Raw genomic sequence first — 18,789 nt, 5'->3', positions numbered from 1 at the left:
AGCTACATATGCATACGTTGCATGCACTGCACTAGTAGTATTAAATTATGAAGAAATTCCAAATATAGGATAAAAGATGTAATTGTTGAAGATATTAAATAAATATCTAACTTGCAAAATATATTGTAATATGTATTTTAGTATGAGTCGTCATTCGTAATAGGTAACCATAGAACATTATCCAAAAGTTCTAAATTAAATTATAAAAGTTTAAAGGGAGTTATATTATTATAAAAATAGTAACTCTTAACTAAAGGTTAAACATTAAAAGAAGTATAATATAATAAAATATTAAATAAAACTTATTAACAAAAGGACTACGTAATATAGTTGGTACCACCTACAACCTTATAAAGTGATGAGTGTCAATAGTAAGTGTGACTACCTCTTTAATTCACTATGAGGAGCCATGTATTAGACAGGGGGCATACAACTAAGGCAATGAAGGATGAATGAGTAGTGGTCCTAAGAGATAAAAGGAGAAGGGAGAAGGACTGAAAAGAGGAGGGAAAATATTTTGCCATTGGAGGAAGCACAGTTGAGAGGAGGAAAATTTGTAACACAAGATTACCGACAGTAGGAACTGGGCCTTGTTTGTTTCTGAAGTTTTTGGGCACGGGGGAACAGATTGTAGCAATTGAGAAGCATTCTGGACTGAGTACCTAGGTTGTACCCAGTTTGGCTGGGAGGTTATGGTCTTTTGGTAACGGGAGCGAGAGCGGGAGCAATTCTGAAGCATCTTCATCCGCAAGAACCCAGGTAGGTACTCCACATCAAATTAATTAATTTTGATATATGAATTTTGGTTAAAATTTAAAGCAGGTTTCATGTAGATTTCCTATTCTGTTTAGACTAAATATCTGGTTAAATTATTGGTTAAATTATTTAGAGCATTACCATCTTAGTGGCACAATAATTTTCCCATCCAATAATTTCTTGACTTCCTTCTTTATTGTGGGAAGAAGAATGAGATTGAACTTCCTTAATTTCCGCATAAAAGGTTTAGATACCTCCTTCATGGGAATTTTATGTTGTATAATAGAAGCATCATATGTTCTCAAATCTTCATAACTCCATGCAAAAGCATATTTGAATTTCTTAAATAACTCAACATACATCGTTTTGCAGGTGGATTCCAAAGATTTGGTGAGATTTACCTTTTGTGGGTTCTCTTTGGTGCCTAAGTCATGTTCCTCCACATTCTCGGCCATCGTCTAGAAAATGGGTTTGGTAGAAACATCGTTGTGTGATCAAATCTTTATTTCAAAGGGATGAGTCCTTTTGGGATAAAATTATTATTCAATTGTATTACTTCATGGCCTCTAATTTGGTTGAGGAAGTTGGGAATGTCTTCCTGTGATTCTTCCTCTTTTTAATCCATTTCAAGGGCTTTCTCTTCGTGATCTATGTTGATGGCCAATAATTCATCTACTAACTCCAAGAATATATTTAATTGTTCATCATCCTCGAAAACTTTCTAATGCTTTATGTTATCTGGGATGGAAGGTATGCATGTCATCTCCACTTCATACTTCAACTTTGGCTTAGGAGGTGGCTTAAATGTGCTCCTTGTTGTTGCCATTGTACCTTCGTGTTGATTGTCTTCCCTACGAATAAATGTAATGTTAAATGCACCAAAGTAGTTTTCATAAATGTCTCATACCGCATTTTGGTAAGACCTCATTCTGTGGTGTTTGGTAGTGTATATGTTCCTTATTTAGAATAACACTAGCTCGAAATCACCAAAAAATGCTATGTTTTTAACTCCCATCTTCCTGGTCATCTCTAAACCTAAAAATAATGCCTCGTATTCAACGACATTGTTTGTGACATCAAAATCGATTTAAATGATAGGGGTATGATTTGGCCCATAGGGGGTACTAAAGGCACTCTTGCTCATGTTCCTTCTCTAGATAATGCTTCGTCAAAGAACATCTTCCAAACTGGATTTTGCTCCCATGGTTGTTTAATGTTAGTAGTTAATTGATCTGCTTTTGTCATTGCTTCAAGGTTCATGAATAGGTTGTAACAACCCATGGACTCCTTTATGTCATATATGGGTTAATTTCTAGATCTCTTGGCATCACTCACCATATATAAAAGTTTAGCTTCTCTATATAGTCTCCTCTCTTGTGTTGAGAAATCTAGGGGCAACAAGGTAGTTGATTTCTCTTATTTTGATAATTTCTTGTGATGTATTTTTGCTTATCTTGATTAAATCATTCTTCAACATCATTATTATTGTGTTATTATCATCAAACAACTACCAAACCATAAAGAATAATGAGACAAGAGGACATAGAAATTAGGTGATCATCCAGGGCCAAAATCTCTCCAATTGAGAGGAAAACCCACAAGAATTCTTCTCTTCTTATAGAACTTCAATTGGCGAATTCCAAGGTCTATGATCCTTTACCAAGACCCTCTAAGACCAATTCAAATATTTCCTTCCTTCTAGTAACCTCAACCTCAACAAATTCTGCAATTTATATCCCTAGTATATTATTTTGGAATTTCGACCTATCCAGTAGATTCTTCTACAACTTTGATCTGCCCAACAAATTCTTCTACAGCTTTGACCTGCCCAGCGAATCTTTCTACATAAACCCTATCCCTTACACATGTGGAAAATAATGGTAAATTCTTCTCCTTTCCTCTTCACTTGAGTTGATTACATCTTCTAGACAACTCAACTCATAAGGTGTACTTCTTGATGTCCTAACTTGACTTATGTAACTTAACCTTTAATGTTGCAATAGATGCCCTAGTTCCTTTGCATGTGTGGAGAGTAATATCCCAAAAACAAATCTAGAAATATTACTTTTCTTTTCTTTTCTTCGTCCTTCCTTTCTTTGCACTTCTTTCTCTTTCTTGATCAGACTTGAGAGAGTTGGCTGAGTGTCCAAAGTGAGGTTGAAGTCTCTCTTATATATAGGCTTTCTGCTAGGTCGAATTGCACCCTTTAGGCTGAGTTGATATTTGGAACATGACAAGGTCTTGGAGGGTCTTTTGACTCAAATAATTTTTTCTTTACAATATGTAACATGCCCAAATGGGTCTTCCATACATGATAATTACTTTCTTGACTTGTATACTTAATGACAAGCCCTAGAAGCTCTTAATGGGAGCTTGACCTAAAAATAAATTTCCCTTGAGAATGAAACCCATGCCTCAAGAATAACTATAATAAATTTATTCTTTCTCTTTTCATTAAATACATAAATCATGATTACATACGTCATTATGAAGACTGAACCTAGTTACATATTTCAACACTCCTTCTTAACTAGGGAGTTATTCATAATCCATACAAGGTACTTGGACATTCTCAATCTGACGGATTCTCATAAGAAGAGTCAAATTGGTAAGCCATCTATTTGCATTATATCAACCAACATTGTCACATAACAAGGCCTTGACTAAGAAAACTATCTCTCCATAAGATCAAAGCACAATGTTGGCGAGACCAATGACAAATAGACACCATCAACATTGTCTCTCATGGCATATACCCCACCCAAGTGTTCACAGAGTATGTCCTTCTAGGAATATTCTTATCTTGTATTCCCAGTCCCCAAGGAATATCGGTCCTCTTCGACTACTCTTATCTTGGATTCCCTACCACATCCTCAAAGAGTATCAGATGCAAGATGCTTACCCAATCCTCCATTCTCTCTTCAAAATATGAATACAAGAATGATGTATTTATATATCCCTTTCAACTAGGGAAGATATACCCATTGCTATAAGGGAATGTACCAAAGATCCCTCTTATCCAGGGACTTGCCGAAGCTCCCTCTTAACTAGGGACTTGCTTTTAACATCTTTCTTCTCTTTGGAGGAGATCATGGGACCTTCAACGACTTGTAGATCTACTTCTTTCAATGGCATGAATTTTATCTTCATCATTATGGAGCCTTCATCTTTTGTAGGGCATCAACTATCCATCACTTCCTTTTCACGATCCATAGGATTGAACCAACAATCATTTCACCCTTCCTTTTATTTAAAAGTGATCGTTTAGTCCACATCTGGCTTTTCTTCATACGACTACCTTCCCCAATTCATGTTTCCTTCAGGATCTTTAATCCAACCACGAGTGCTAGTTGTAGGTGACATCCACAACTCTCTTTGGGTAGCCCTGTATCAACCTATCTAGATGTTGTTCAAAAATAAAAAATGAACATTAACTCAAAGTTACCTTTTATGATTCCCTTTCATCATGACATCTTGCTTTCTTGCAACATCAACATCCCGAACACATCTCAAATAATTCATATATCAAGGGTCTCCTTTCTTTATGGAGATGTCATAGTCAATTCTTCTAGTCATCGGATGTTGATTTCTTATATTTGTGTCTTTCACGATCTATTCTTTCGTCTCTTCACATATTGCTTCCCAGGAACTTCCATCCATAGTTCCTTCATCTTTCTTAACCACCTCATATTCCATATGAGGACATATTATATTGATCTCATCTTGTCAATATGTGATTCATGCTTTCATGCATCTATCCATGGAGAGAGATCCATGTTCTCTGATCATGCTCAAGAGGTAGAGCATTTACCCATACTATTTGCAACCTTACGATGACATGACATTATCTTATCTATTATCATATGCATGCGTACCTGTCCTTTCCCTTAGCCATCTAGATTTCCTTCGGAAACTTCCTTTCCTTGATTTAAAGTATTTAAGTCATCTTGACATGTTGTACTCCTTTGTCACCAGACCATCATCCTTCTAAATAATGGATTCCACACAAGGTGAAATGATCAATGAGACACTTCCTTATTTCAAGTAGAGGTGAACCTTCTAATGAGGATTCCAATGGAGGATCTAGATTTGCATGATGATGATATATGATGAATTCCTTCTATCATGCTAGATTACTTTATTTCAAAGATATGCATTATATATACTTTCAATGAGTTTACCAAGAGATACTTCATTGATATGATGACTTCTAAATCCATGTAGACTTCTACTTTAGCTATTATTTCAAGCTTCTCTAAATATGTCATGAGATATTTCTTCAATCGTATGCTTCTAATATGATGCCATCTCCAAATATGATGCCTCCTATCATTCTTATAATTTTTTATATCATGATATTTATCTTTCATGAAAACTGAAAAAGAACACAGTGAAGGAGATTATCTCAGTCGTAGTAGACATCTCTCACTTCCTCCTTCTTTGGTTTCTTATTTTAAACTTCTTCCACTTCTTTAGTGACATGGGCTTCTTCCCTTCCTCTTTTGTTTTCCTTCTTGAGTTTAGGGTAATTTCTCTTGTAGTCCCCATATTCATTACAACCATAGCATTGGATCTTTTACATATCCTTCTTGTTCTTTTTATGAGGACCAAACATTCCAATCTTTCCTTTCCTCCTAGCCATGGTAGAAAATGTTTGAATATTCTCATTTGATCCTACATCATTTTTTTCCTTCAACTTGGTTTCTTCAATATTATACAATAACCAGATTTCACTAAATAAGGTAGCTTCCTTCTTTCCATAGATGCTCGATGTAAATTCTCCCCATTCCTCTCGTTGTTCATTGAGCACTATGGTGGTCATTTATTTATCATACATTATTTCTCCCAACTCTTGTAGTTGGTCTCTTATTTTTTATTCCCTCATAAAATATGAGGCTATTCCATATTTCTTTGAGATCTTCATTTTGTATAGCTTGTTTCTCAAAGATATCACTTCTCTAACAATACTTACAGAGAACAATTTTACTAACTTCTCATATATTTCTTTTGATGTCTCCAATTTTGCAACATATGGTATGAGGGGATCCTTGATGGATTCTATAAGGATCCTTTGAGCCCTAATTTATCATTTCATATCCCTGGCTAGGGTTTAAGCTTCTTCTTTTGGAGGTTTAGTGATTGAGCCCTTAACATGTTCAATGCCTTCATTCTCTATGAGGATCAAATATGTCCTCTTCTTCCATGCAAGAAAGTTTGATGATCAAACCAATTTGTTGTTTTCCTTGCAGAATGAAGTCATTTTGATAGCAGATTTAGACATAAATATACAAGTACTTACTTTTCAATTGAATATGCTTCTTGATGATAATATATTCAACTTTATGCCTTCTTGATTTTAATGACGATGTTGATAATATAATATCTCTTCCTTAAAAAATTCTCCTTCAAAGAGAGGGAGATCATCTTAATTCCTTGATGATGATCTCAACATCGCGTCTTGCTTGCCTTGAATGTAGATCAAGATAATTCAATGAGTAGACCTTCTTTAAGTGGAGGTAGGGTATAGGGTTTTGAGGTCTTCTTTCTTTGAGATGTGATGATCTTTGAGATGTATGGTCCTTCTTGATGATTGATTCTCTTGATGTTTCCTGGATGAACTTGTGCTTTGGCCTTTAAGTATCCATCTTTAAGTTTCCTTTCCTTGTCTTGTCACCTTAGCATTGATACCATGTTGAGATATATAGGGGCAAAAAGTTAGGTGATTTATCTTATTTTGATAACTGCTTGTGATTCCTTTTTGGTTATCTTGATTAGATTATTCTTCAACTTGATTATTATTGTTTTTTTTATAATCAAACAACTTCCAAATCATAAAGAACAATGAGACAAAATGACACATAATATAGGCGATCAACCGGGGCCAATACCTCTCCAACTAAGAGACAAACCCACAAGAATTCTTCTCTTCTTATTGAACTTCAATTGACAAATTCCAAGACCTATTACCCTTGACTAAGACCCTCTAAGACCATGTCAAATATTTCCTACTTTCTAGCAACCTTGACCTCAACAACTTCTGCAATTTCGATCCCCATTAAATTCTTCTGCAATTTTGACATGCCTCGTATATTCTTCTGCAACTTTGATTTGTCCAACAAATTCTTCTACAACTTTGACCTATGCAGCAAATACTTCTACAACTTCAACTTGCCCAACAAATCCTTCTGCAGAAACCCTAGCCCATGCACATGTGGATTCTCTCTCCTAGAGAACTCAGCTTGCAAGGTGTAATTATTGATGCCCTAACTCAACTTTTGTAACTCAACCTTTATAGCTGCAATAGATGCCCTAGTTCCTTTGCACGTGTGGAAAGTAATAGACCAAAAAAAAATCTATAAATATCACTTTTTTTCTTTTCTTTTGTTCGTCCTTCCTTTTTTCACACTTCTTTCTCTTTCTTGATCGAACTTGAGAGTGGTGAGTTAGTGTCCAAAGTGAGGTCGAAGTCTTTCTTATATAAAGGCTTTCTGCTAGGTTGAATTGCACCCTTTAGGCCAACTTGTCCACTTGAGAAGGCTGAATTGATATTTGCAACATGATGAGGTCTTGGAGGGTCTTTTGACTCAAATAATTTTTTCTTTACAATATGTAACATGCCCAAATGAATCTTCCATACATGAAAATTACTTTCTTGACTTGTAGACTCAATGAAAAGCCCTAGAAGCTCTCAATGGGAGCTTTACCTAAAAATAAATTTCCCTTGAGCATGAAACCCATGCCTCAATAATAACTATAATAATTTATTTTTTTATCTTTTCATTAAACACATAAATCATGATTACATATGGCATTATGAAGACCAAACCTAGTTACATATTTCAACATCTTTCACTATAAAGGCAAGTATGGTCACATAGGATAAATCCATCTGTAAGGTTCCACCCAATTTTCTGGCCCAGGACCTGGAAAATAACATGCCATAAGTAGTCAAGATATCAACTACCACTATTTCCATGACTAAGCTCTTGTTAGGTATTTAGGTAAGAGATACCACTAGGTCCTTGATGAGACCTAAGCATTTTACCCATCTAGAGTCGAATGAGTAAATATCATGATATGGTTTGGTAATATCCAATCCTAGATCCACCATGGTTGACTTACGCATAAAGTTATGGGATGCTCCCGAATCTAGCATGCAGTTGTGAAGAAGCTTATTATGAACATTGAGGGTGATGTAAAATGAAGGGCTATTGTCATCATGTTCTTCAACATGTGGTCCACACTATGGTTGGATGATCTTCTTGAATGTTTAAAGTATCATTATGAGAAACTACTTCTGCAGGATTTATAAAATTTTGTATGTGGGACTGATATTTTGGATTTTGGGCCAACTCTAATAAAGGTATTAGGATTTTTGTCTTACATAGTTCTTGTTCCAAGGAGAGATACAACTTACCACAAAGGGTAAGGATCACACACACCTAGTGTGATAATAAGAGAGATACAACTTATCGCAAAGGGAAGGATCACACACACATATTATGGCAATAGGAGAGATACAACTTACCACAAAGGGTAAGGATCACACACATCTATTTTCTAGAGTTCCCTCAACCTTAGGAGTTCTCCATCTCCATTCCCACCATTGGAGATCAGCAAGGGGGGAAAATCATAGCTCAGTGTTCTTGATCAGCTATGACCCTTTCCCAGGAGGGTCATATCCACCAGTCCAAGCTTCTCTTTGAAGACAAAGAACTTCCTTTTCGATAAAGGCTTGGTAATAATGTTTGCTATCTTCTCATCGTTCGAAATGTGATGGAGTATTATGGATAATATTTTCACCATATCCCGAATATAGTGATATATAATCTCAATATGCTTAGATCCCACTTTTGTGGTCGCAATATATCACTTTCATATCTAGTACATGCTCAAACATCTCTCTAAAGAGATTTCTCAACCATACTACCTCATAACTAGTCATGCTAGCAGCAATGTATTCAATCTCGGTCATACTAAGGGAAAAAAACTTCTTCTTCTTACTCATCTAACATATCATGGTAAGCCCCAAACTAAAATAACACCCCAATGTGCTCTTTTTGTCAACAACATTTCTAGCCCAATCAACATCAGTGTATCCATGTAGTCTCACATCTCTAGTAGTATATCTTATTCCAAGATTAATAATCCCATTTAGGTATCTCAACACATACTTAATAATAACCTATTGTGCATGTAGATGCTTAGTCATAAATTGACTCAGAGTGTTGACAACAAAACATATGTTTGGTATAGTGTTCACATAGAACATTAGTGCCCCAATAAACTATTGGTACTCAGAAGGATTTTCCAAGACAGGTCCTGCAACTTCTCCACAACTTCTTGAAATTCATCTCCATTAGTGTGGCCATGGAATTGCATTCCACCGTTCCAAATATATCTAATAGTTTAGCAACATATTTCCCTTGAGAAAGGATAATCTCACTAGGTCTCTTCCACACCTATAAGCCTAGGAAGTAGTGCATCAAACCAAGGTATTTCATTTCAAATTTAGAGGAAAAATCCATCTTACTCTTGAGAATAAGAGGGAGTTGGCCAAGTCAAGTCCTACAACTTCTCCACATAACTTCTTGAAGTTCATCTCCATCGGTGTGACCATGTACTTTCATTCCACCATTCTGAATCTCTCCAATAGTTTGACAACATATCTCCCTTAAGAGATGAAAATCTCACCTGGTCTTCGCCACACCTCTAAGTCCAAGAAGTAGTGCATCAAACCAAGGTTATCCATTTCAAATTTAGAGGCTAGCTCCCTCTTACACTTGAGAATAAGAGGTTCTCCAACTGTCAAGAATAAATCATCAACATATAATACCAAAATCAGGGGCATGTCTTGGACAACTTTGAAGTAGATATTCAGATCGAAAATGCTTCTCGTAAATCCAAGCTTCATCAATTAGCTATCAATGTGGGCATACACAGCCTTAGGGGCTTGCTTCAATCCATAAAGTGCCTTCTTTAGCCTGCACACATGAGTCTTCCTGTCATGCTCCTCAAATCCTTGTGGTTTCTCAACATACACTTCTTCTTTGAGAATTCCATGTAGAAACATAGTCTTCACATCCATCTCGTGAAGTGTCCATCCCTAAATCACAATAAGAGAAATGATAGATTGGATGGTAGTATGGTGGGGAAGCGATTCAAAAATTTCATCATAGTCATCTCCCTCTTTCTGGGAGAAACCTCTAGCCACAAATATCGCCTTGTATTTCTCAATACTTCCATCCACACCATGCTTAATATTGTACAACCATTTAGAAGTCGCAACAGAATTTCCATCAGGTCTCAGAACCAATTCCCACACATCGTTATTCATAATAGAATTATATTCTTTGGCCATAGCATCCTTCCATTCTTGTTCTTTCACTACTTCAAAAGTGTGTGGTTCAACCTATATCATGTTTCTCATTGCTACAACATATCCCTAATATTGACATGGCTTCTTGCTTTCTTTGAAGGTTCCTCTTGCAACAACATGCCTCTTAGCATTTTGTAAAGTGTCACGAAGCCATAGTGGTCTCTTTTGTTGAACAATGTAACTAGTGTTGGCCTTCATAATTGTATTTGTGTCATGATGTAATGTATTTGTTAAAAGAAATAAAACAAAATTTTATTATACAAGAAATTGAATTATTAAAGCATGGGTTTCATGCTTGGGTCAATGGTTCTTAGGTCAAATCTTCCATTGTAGGCTTCTAGGGTTTATGTTAAATGTTTTTTTCCATCTCATAATGTAAAAGACCCTTCTTGGGTTTGTCAATCAAGAAAGAAATTTATTTTATGTAAAATATGTCATTTAGGCCTCCTCCACCAAGTTGGCCTCAACCTAGACAAGTCAGCCTAATTAGGGAGGAATAATCCACTATAAAAGGGCAACAACTTGACTCATTTGGAGCAGATCAACCACAAGTTCAATTTGTCGTTTTTGGAGGCAAAAAAGGGTGTGAAATTCAAGGAAGAGGAAGGAAACCCTAGCTAATGAGAAGGAAGTCTTTGTCAAGCATAAGAAGCACTCTCTTTGTCTCACACGTGTGGAGTTTTTAAGTTGTTGGAAGGGTTGAAATTGTAGTATTGAAGCTGGGCTGAAATTCTGAAGTAGCTGGTGGGGGTCAAATTCTGGATTGTTACTTGGTTGTAGTTGTCGGACTAGAAGAGACTATTGAATTTTGTTGAATCATATTGGAAGGCTAACTTGGTGGAGGAGGAAGGTCTTTTGGTCAGGTCTAAGGTCTTGGTCTATATCAATTTGATTAGTGGAAGAGTTTGACTAGGATTTCCCCAAGAGAGGGTCTTTATCCCTGGCAGAGTGCCTACATATGATGTTGTTGATATTCATGTTTTGCTTCGATGAAACTAAGATAAAATAACATAAAGAGAAGATAATAAAACTACAAAAATATCACAAGTAATTATCAACATAAGAAAATATTTATTCCTTTATGATTTTGTAACATGGTATCATAGCTAAGGTGAAGAAGGAAGGAAAAAGGCAGCTTCAAGATTTATTAAAAGAAAGGTTAAAGAGGAAGGAACAATAGAAGGTCATTAAGGGAAAAAGTATAAGAATGGAAGCTAGAGGATCAGAATAAGACTACAATAATTAGTCCTCAAGGCTGAGTTCCTAGAAGGAAAAATCTAATTGAAAAAGAACAAGTTTTTGAGCATGTTTACAAGACTAGTCTTCTGTAATCAGGTCGTAGTTCTAGGAAATAAAGATTGCAGACATGTACTTAATAACCTCAAAATTAGAAGAAGTTGAATAACTTTTCTTGAATTCTAAATAATGAGGCTTTAAGTATTTCCAAGGCCGAGATCATTGGATAAAAAGAAAAGGTTTGTACAACAATCTAAACCTTATACTATATCAAGAATCTGAAATAGGATAATTGTCATCCAAACTCTATATCATCTCAAAAGTTGGTCGAAACTCTACACTGGAGTAACCATCGAAAGGATCACTTGTTTATTTAACTAAAATACTAAACATTTATGAAGACACTCGTAATGTCAAGAAAAGCTATAGTCACCTCAAGACAACATGTATTCATCTAGAGATAGACACAAGGAATGGATTACCTAAGGTCTAGGCCATAAAGGGACTTATACATATTTATGGAGTACGAGATCTATACGTGACATAAAATTTAAAAATATAATCTTTTTTGTGCAAGGCATTATAGGCATATCTTAAAATAAATCTACTATACCAATGCATAATCTATCTTTGAAGAAAGGAATACCTTGATAAGCAATCTTAACATCCTTGGCTGAAGAAAGGAAGAAGTCTAGAAACTTGTTTGTCTAACACAGGATTGTGAAGGTAGATTTGAGAATCTCATCAAATTCAATTTACTATTATTATTTCCCTTTATATTTTAGTAATCTAACAATATTTTTTCAGTTTGCAAGAAAAAGCAACAAGCTCAATGGAACATCAAAGTCAAAGGTATGTAATCCTTAGGTATGTATAGCATGCAGGAAATGTTTTGTTTCTTAGTTCTCATTATGTTAAATTTTGTTAATGTCTAGTATTTTAAATCTTAGATGGTATATGGGTCATCACTTACTCTCTCTTAGAAATGATATCTCATAATTTCTAGGGTCTGTAATACTGAAGATTGTTGTCATAAATATTGTAAAAAAATCGTACCCTATTTCATAGGAACCCTTCTTTTGGGGTTTGTAAGCCTAGGACAAAAATTGGAAGCCCTGGTAAGTCTAAAATTAAATTTGAAATTAGGGTTTGAATCTAATATTACTAATTTCTAATTGTGTCCTTGTATTTGTATAATTTTGGTAGTACTTACCAAGGATTGTTGCAAATGCATAAAGAAATAAGGATGGTGTTGTTTCATGGTGAGAGGGAGCTCTTTCACAAGTAGCTTCCACCTTATCATAAACGATATATATCATCTTTGTGTTTTCTTTAAGACTAAGCTTATAGGAATATTCAAAGGAATGAGGAGTGCTATCAGATTAAGAGAAAGCCCTTCAGAATAATACTCTACAAGGTTTGTTAAAGAAAAACTCAAAGCATGTCTTAGACTACAAGTTTTGTTGTAAGGTTTTATTCACACAAAAGGTATGTTCATTCTCTTTTAAAATTTTCTTTACATTACTAACATATTTATGTCTAGGGTTTTGAATCTTAAAGATTCTTGTTAGGGTGATTAATCATTAGATTGAATCTATCCTTGTTATATTATCTCTTGTCATTTGATAATTCATGTGAATCCCTAACATTTAGGGTTCAATGTAAAACCCTAGCCTCTTGATGCTAAGGGTATGTCGATGTTGATTATGAAACCCATGTATTTTTAGGGTTTGTTGGTAAATTCTATAACATATGATGAAATCATATTATTTTGAAGTGTAGGGTTTTAGTAATGTCATGGTAAAAACCCTAGTTCTTTAGGGTTTGTTGTTAATGTATAGGTTATATAATGAAGCCCTAGATTTTTAGGGTTTGGTAAATTAGCGTTTATGAACAAAACCTTTGTAAGATCCTAGGAATGAAACCCTAGGTGTATATTCATCTATATGATCAAAACCCCAGCTTGATTAAAATTGTTGTGTATCTAACTTCGAAGTATTGATGTTTGTGTCTTGGGTTTACCTGGTAGGTATGGATATTGATATGAGATGCTAGTGCATGATAATTAAACCCTAGATATGTTTATGTGAGTATGCTATCTTGATAGCTAATGAAATCTAGGGTATATATAACAAACCCTAGTAGAGATTGATTTTCTAAGGCGTGACAATGAAAATCTAAAAGTATATTGTTTTTCAATCATCAAGATGATTTAGTTTTGATGACAAATTCTAGGGTTTGCAACAAACCCTAGGTGATTTGACATGTATATCTAAGAGAGTATTGTTGAGAACTTAGATGTATAATTATATGATTGGATTGATATCTTGATTAATTTTCTTTAATTCTTGATGATGGAGTCTACGATTTTTGACAAAACCCTACCAAGTTGTTGAAATCTAGAATATAAAAGATGAGACCATTGTTACTTATGAACCTAACTAGGTTTAGGTATCTGGTGTCTAAGCTTTAATGTTTTGATGCTTCAATTGTAAAGACATGATTTTGATATAGTTGACTTCATGATTTTGTATATTTGTATTTGGTTGTACTTGCTAATAAATTTTTTCATGTACATAATCTTCAAGATGTTGAAGATGTTCATAATTATGAGCATGATGAAGGAAGCTACAAGGATGATGATGATGATGATGACCTTGATGCCATGAAGCCTTGAAAGGTTGAATTTTCTTTCATGTTATAAAAGAAGGCAGTTGTTGATCTCCCTAAGTTGAGAGGGATCTTGGATAAAAGAAAGGCTATATCTCCTTGGTTAAGAGGGAGGGAATATTATTATAGTCATAGTAAATAACCTGAAGAATGAATGAAAGTACTATAGATAGATTTGCAAAAAAAATACTTGAGGAGTACTAAGGTTATATTTGGTGCTACTAAAGAAATGAAAGAAGAAGAAATCTCCCGACAAGTTGTATTTGGATAACTGGATGATGCTGTAAGTAACATCATAATTTTTGAGGACCCTGAAGGTTTGTGTTTACTTGAATATGTATTTGAAGGTTTATTACTAATTGGGGTTGTAATTGTGTAGGATCTCTTCGTTAAAAAATTGAACATTTGAAGCATGCTTGGTGTGGTGGCTATATATATCTGATTTAGTTGATTAGGAGAGATGAATCATATTGTGGAAACAAGATGCTTGGGAGGACATTTGGTCGACGTATGTGTTGATGTCTATGTAAGCACTCTGTAATTTTTTGAGGTTGCAGAAGACAATCACAAAGGTAACCACAAACCTACTTTGGAAGCTGGGATCTAACCCTGTCAGCTTCAGAGAGGGCTCTCTCTATAAGATTTAACTTTGTTGTATTAGATATTAGGCTAGTTATGAGTGTTCGAAGTTTTGTTTTAAATTGTTTGGTTGATTAAGTGTCCGAACCTTCCATTGGGCTATGGAGTCTACAGTTCAAAAGGGGTTGTTTCATCTTTTAAAAGGAGTTTCATAGGGCAAGGTAGCTAAACTAAATGGATTCTTTATATTAAAGTGAAATGGAATGGAAGAAAAGATATAAGTTCAATAGAAGTTAAAGAGAAATTAAGAATTCCTTAACATGATATTAGAAGAAAACATAGAAATTATTTTCAGCCAGAAGCATAGTGTATTTTTCAACAAATTATGTTCATCAATTTTCTGTAAAATAATTCAGAGTTCATAAAGCATAAGTATGGAAACAATGTAATAACACATTAACAGTGAAGGAAGCACATCACAAGATAGTCTAACACATGAATCTTGTGAAGAATGTCCTTTTATTTACTGATCAGCATATCAAATGAAAATAGTACAACAGTGTTCTGGAATAAAAAAAATCCACGCAGGAATCAACCCTTGATACTTCTAAAATAGAAGTATTTATAAGATATTTAGAAAAATATCCTGTCAAAACTGACACGGATGTATTTAGGAATTCCTAAACTTAATCCTTTTACCTTATTACAAATATTTAGGGAAAATTTGAACTGTTTGAAGTGCTGGCACTAAATTTGTGCAATTGCTGACTGTCTGGCCCTTCGAATCCTACTTTTCTGTTGATGTTGAGTTGTACGACCAAATTCGCCACTTCAATAATTCACATAATTTATCCTAGTGCTTCTCACTCGAGATAGTTGTCTTCAGTAACTTTCTATAAACCTCGTCGACTTTAGTATATTTATAAAATGTTGGTTTGGAAATAAATATATGCTTAATCTCATACTGAATGTCTAGGTCATATGCCAATGCTTCCAGGAGTGCTTTTCCTGTCATACTGATTCTTCCACCTGTAACTTTGGAACTGTCTTTAGCCTTAATCATTAATTTATCACTGTAATCGGGCCACGTACTGAGCTTGTCATTTATTACCAATAAATTAGGAAGTCCCTTTTTGTAGAGGGCTTCTAGCGTTTTGAAGAATCTTTGTACGCCAATGTATTACCAAATTTCTCTTAGCCAGCACCTTCTTGACTTCCAGTATAGTTTATGTTCTATCTTCAATCTCCAACTCTTCGAATTCTTGTTTGTTTTTAGAATTAAGGAATTTGATGAGCTTAGTAGCTTCACTGGGTTTGTCACCCAACTATTTTCTGACGTGTTCAATGGCTTCATTAGATCTTTCAATCAGTTCCTACTCCTAAAATATAACTTTTATAGAAGGCCATATATCTATCATATCTTCATTGATCCGTTTCCAAATAGTTTCTTTGATCTGGGCTAAGGTATTACCCACGACAGTGTCCTTTTCCATTTGTTGCAATCTCTGGGACAATGTCTGGGATTTCTGCATCTCTGTCACGAGAGAATTCTCATATCTATTGCTATGCTCCTATAGGACTTTCATATCCTCTCTTAGTTTCTTTATTTCTTCTCCCTGTATAGACATGTTCTCCAGGGATTGAGCCAACTTAATTGAATCATTTGCAGTCGATGTGGGAAGTACTGTAGAAGAGGATGTTCCTACTATTGTAGCTGTTGTAGGAATTCCTGTTTGAAGTAGGGATGCAATTGGTACTACATCAAGAGGAACTACTGCTAGTTGAGAATTCTGCTCCTTCTCTTTTATCAATTTATCCATCTTTGCTTCCATCTCCTTGATCTGTGCACTCTACTCCACCAGTAGCTTCAACATTTCTTCTTTTTGTAACTCTATCTCTCCTAACTCCTTTACCTAGGGATCTTCGGTTGCTAGCAACTTCAATTGCTTCTTCACGGTTGCTATGTCGACATTCTTCTTTTTAATGATTTCTTCCATGGCCTTTGAATTACGAGGATCAAAACCTGCTTTGATCACCATTTCCTCCAAATATTTGATTATGTTGTATTTGGTCAGGGAGGAAACCTACTCCAATTTAAGCTAAGATGGAACATTATTTAAAGAAAGATGTAGTTTGGAAGTAGTGAGGGCGGTCTGTGTGAAGGTTGAGTAGACCATTTCTCTTGTCTTCCTGTGCATGTCCATTTGATCCAAAGGATGAATGTCCTTTGCCTCAAATTCAAAGGTAGTCTGCTTGAAGTCAGCTGTTGATTTTGGTTATGGAACCTATGCTTGCAAGCATGCCATATGCATTCTCCCTTTCTCTGTGTCATAGGATGAAATGAGCTTCTGTTGGATTGAGGAAGATTGTTCCCTGAATTGAGTATAAATGTTGTCATGAATGGCTTCATTGCTTTGTTTAATTTCTTTGTCTTTGGAAAATATCCAGTTGCCTTTGTTCTATAGATGACTCTAGTGTGTGAGGTATTATAGTTGGGATTTCTTTAGTAGTCGAGGATGAAGAAGAATAAATGGTGCTACTGTCAAACTTCAAAGTTTGAAGTCCAGATAGTACAATGGTACCCTGTGTTTCCTCCAATAGTGGGAAGTCAATCTTAGAGCTTGTCTTAATCTTCTTGGTATATATCTTGAATTCTTTGGCTGAGACTTCTGTGACTCAAGGAGAGTCCTCCTCTCTCAGTCTCTTCTCGGTCGTTTCTCTGGGTATGGGAGTCTCTAAGGAAATCCTGGAAATCATCTGCTCTTTGGCCTCCTGCAATGTGTTCTCTACCCAATTTTGTTGGTTCATATACTTCTCTATTTCTGGTCTTTGGGTATGCACATAGGGAGTTGCCTTTTGTTCCACTCTTAGCTTAGAAATTACCCCAAAGGGGTCATAAGACCATGTAAAGATAAGAGGGAAATTCATTTGTTTCAACAGGAGGTCTGCTTCCTCTCCTGCTGCTCTACTGTTACAGATAAAAGGTCCTATCTGTGTCTTAATTCTGAATTGAGACTTCTTCTTAGCTACCACAAAATGGATGTTGTTTAAGTGGATTATTTGCCTGATGTACTCCAAGGAAAATATCCTCATTGGAAGGTACTTGGGTAACTTATATGGTGGCAACTCTGAGCCATAAACTTTGATATTTGTAAATGATTGGTATAGGTACCAATCTCCTGCCTTCACCTGTTCACTGAGTTGTAACACTTTCTAAATATCCTCATTGATTCTTGGAATCTGCTGGCCACTCAGCAAACAAGTTGCTGGATACAAAAACTGATCAATAAACTCTCTAAAACTGAACTCATGTGATTGCTTTCTGATGATAGAGGTCCAAAATATAATGCATTGAGGCTCTCCTTGTTGATTGAGGTTTTTCATTGCAAAGGGGAACCTATTTGTTTGGAAGAAAATGAATATATACATAATAATTGAAGAATATCTAAACATTCCTTCAGTTAAAAACTGAAGGATTTTTTCATGAATTACAATTTCAAGGAAGTAACCATAGTCAAAGGTGGGTGATAGTCCTTCTTCTGTAAAAAGACTGGATAGAAATCCTAAAATAGGTTCATCTACCCATTCTTCTGAAAACTAACCAAGAAGGTAAGATAAGACATAAATGTTTTGTCTTGTTCTTTGAGGGAAAATAAAAGAGGGATAAGGGGGATTCTTCTTGGGGAGTTGAGAATCTTCTAGTAGGAAGACCTCAAAAATCTTGGCTCTCTGGGGGAAGGTAAGCTTTTGATAGATTTCTTTAAGAGCTTCAAGGGAAAAGGGAGTCAGAGAGTCACTATAGGGGACCTGCAACATTTGGTTTATATGTTTAGAGGTAATGGTGAAAATGATTTCACCATTGGGGGAGATGATAGCCCTCTTACTTTAGAGGTAAGAGGAATGACACTTGAGGAAAAATTAATGGAAGTAGTAGGATTGGGGAAAAACGAATAGGGGTAGTCTAGACTGCCAAAGGTTAATTTCATCAGAGTGGTCAAGGTAAGTGTCATGAAACCAATAGCGTAATTCGAAGAGGTTGAATTCACATTGTGTCTCAGAAATCTTGTAATCTTTGTCAGCAAGAGGAATGTGGTCTAAATCCACTGGGGGAGTGAGCATGGGGTTTATCACAGTGGCAGTTTTTGGGGCTGTTAGGTACCTATACCAAT

Source organism: Pinus tabuliformis, chromosome 2_1, assembly GCF_031772625.1.
Source record: "Pinus tabuliformis cultivar Carrire ecotype Pingquan chromosome 2_1, CPIR1, whole genome shotgun sequence".
Lineage (NCBI taxonomy): Eukaryota > Viridiplantae > Streptophyta > Pinopsida > Pinales > Pinaceae > Pinus > Pinus tabuliformis.
Note: the sequence above shows the minus strand (reverse complement) of the source record.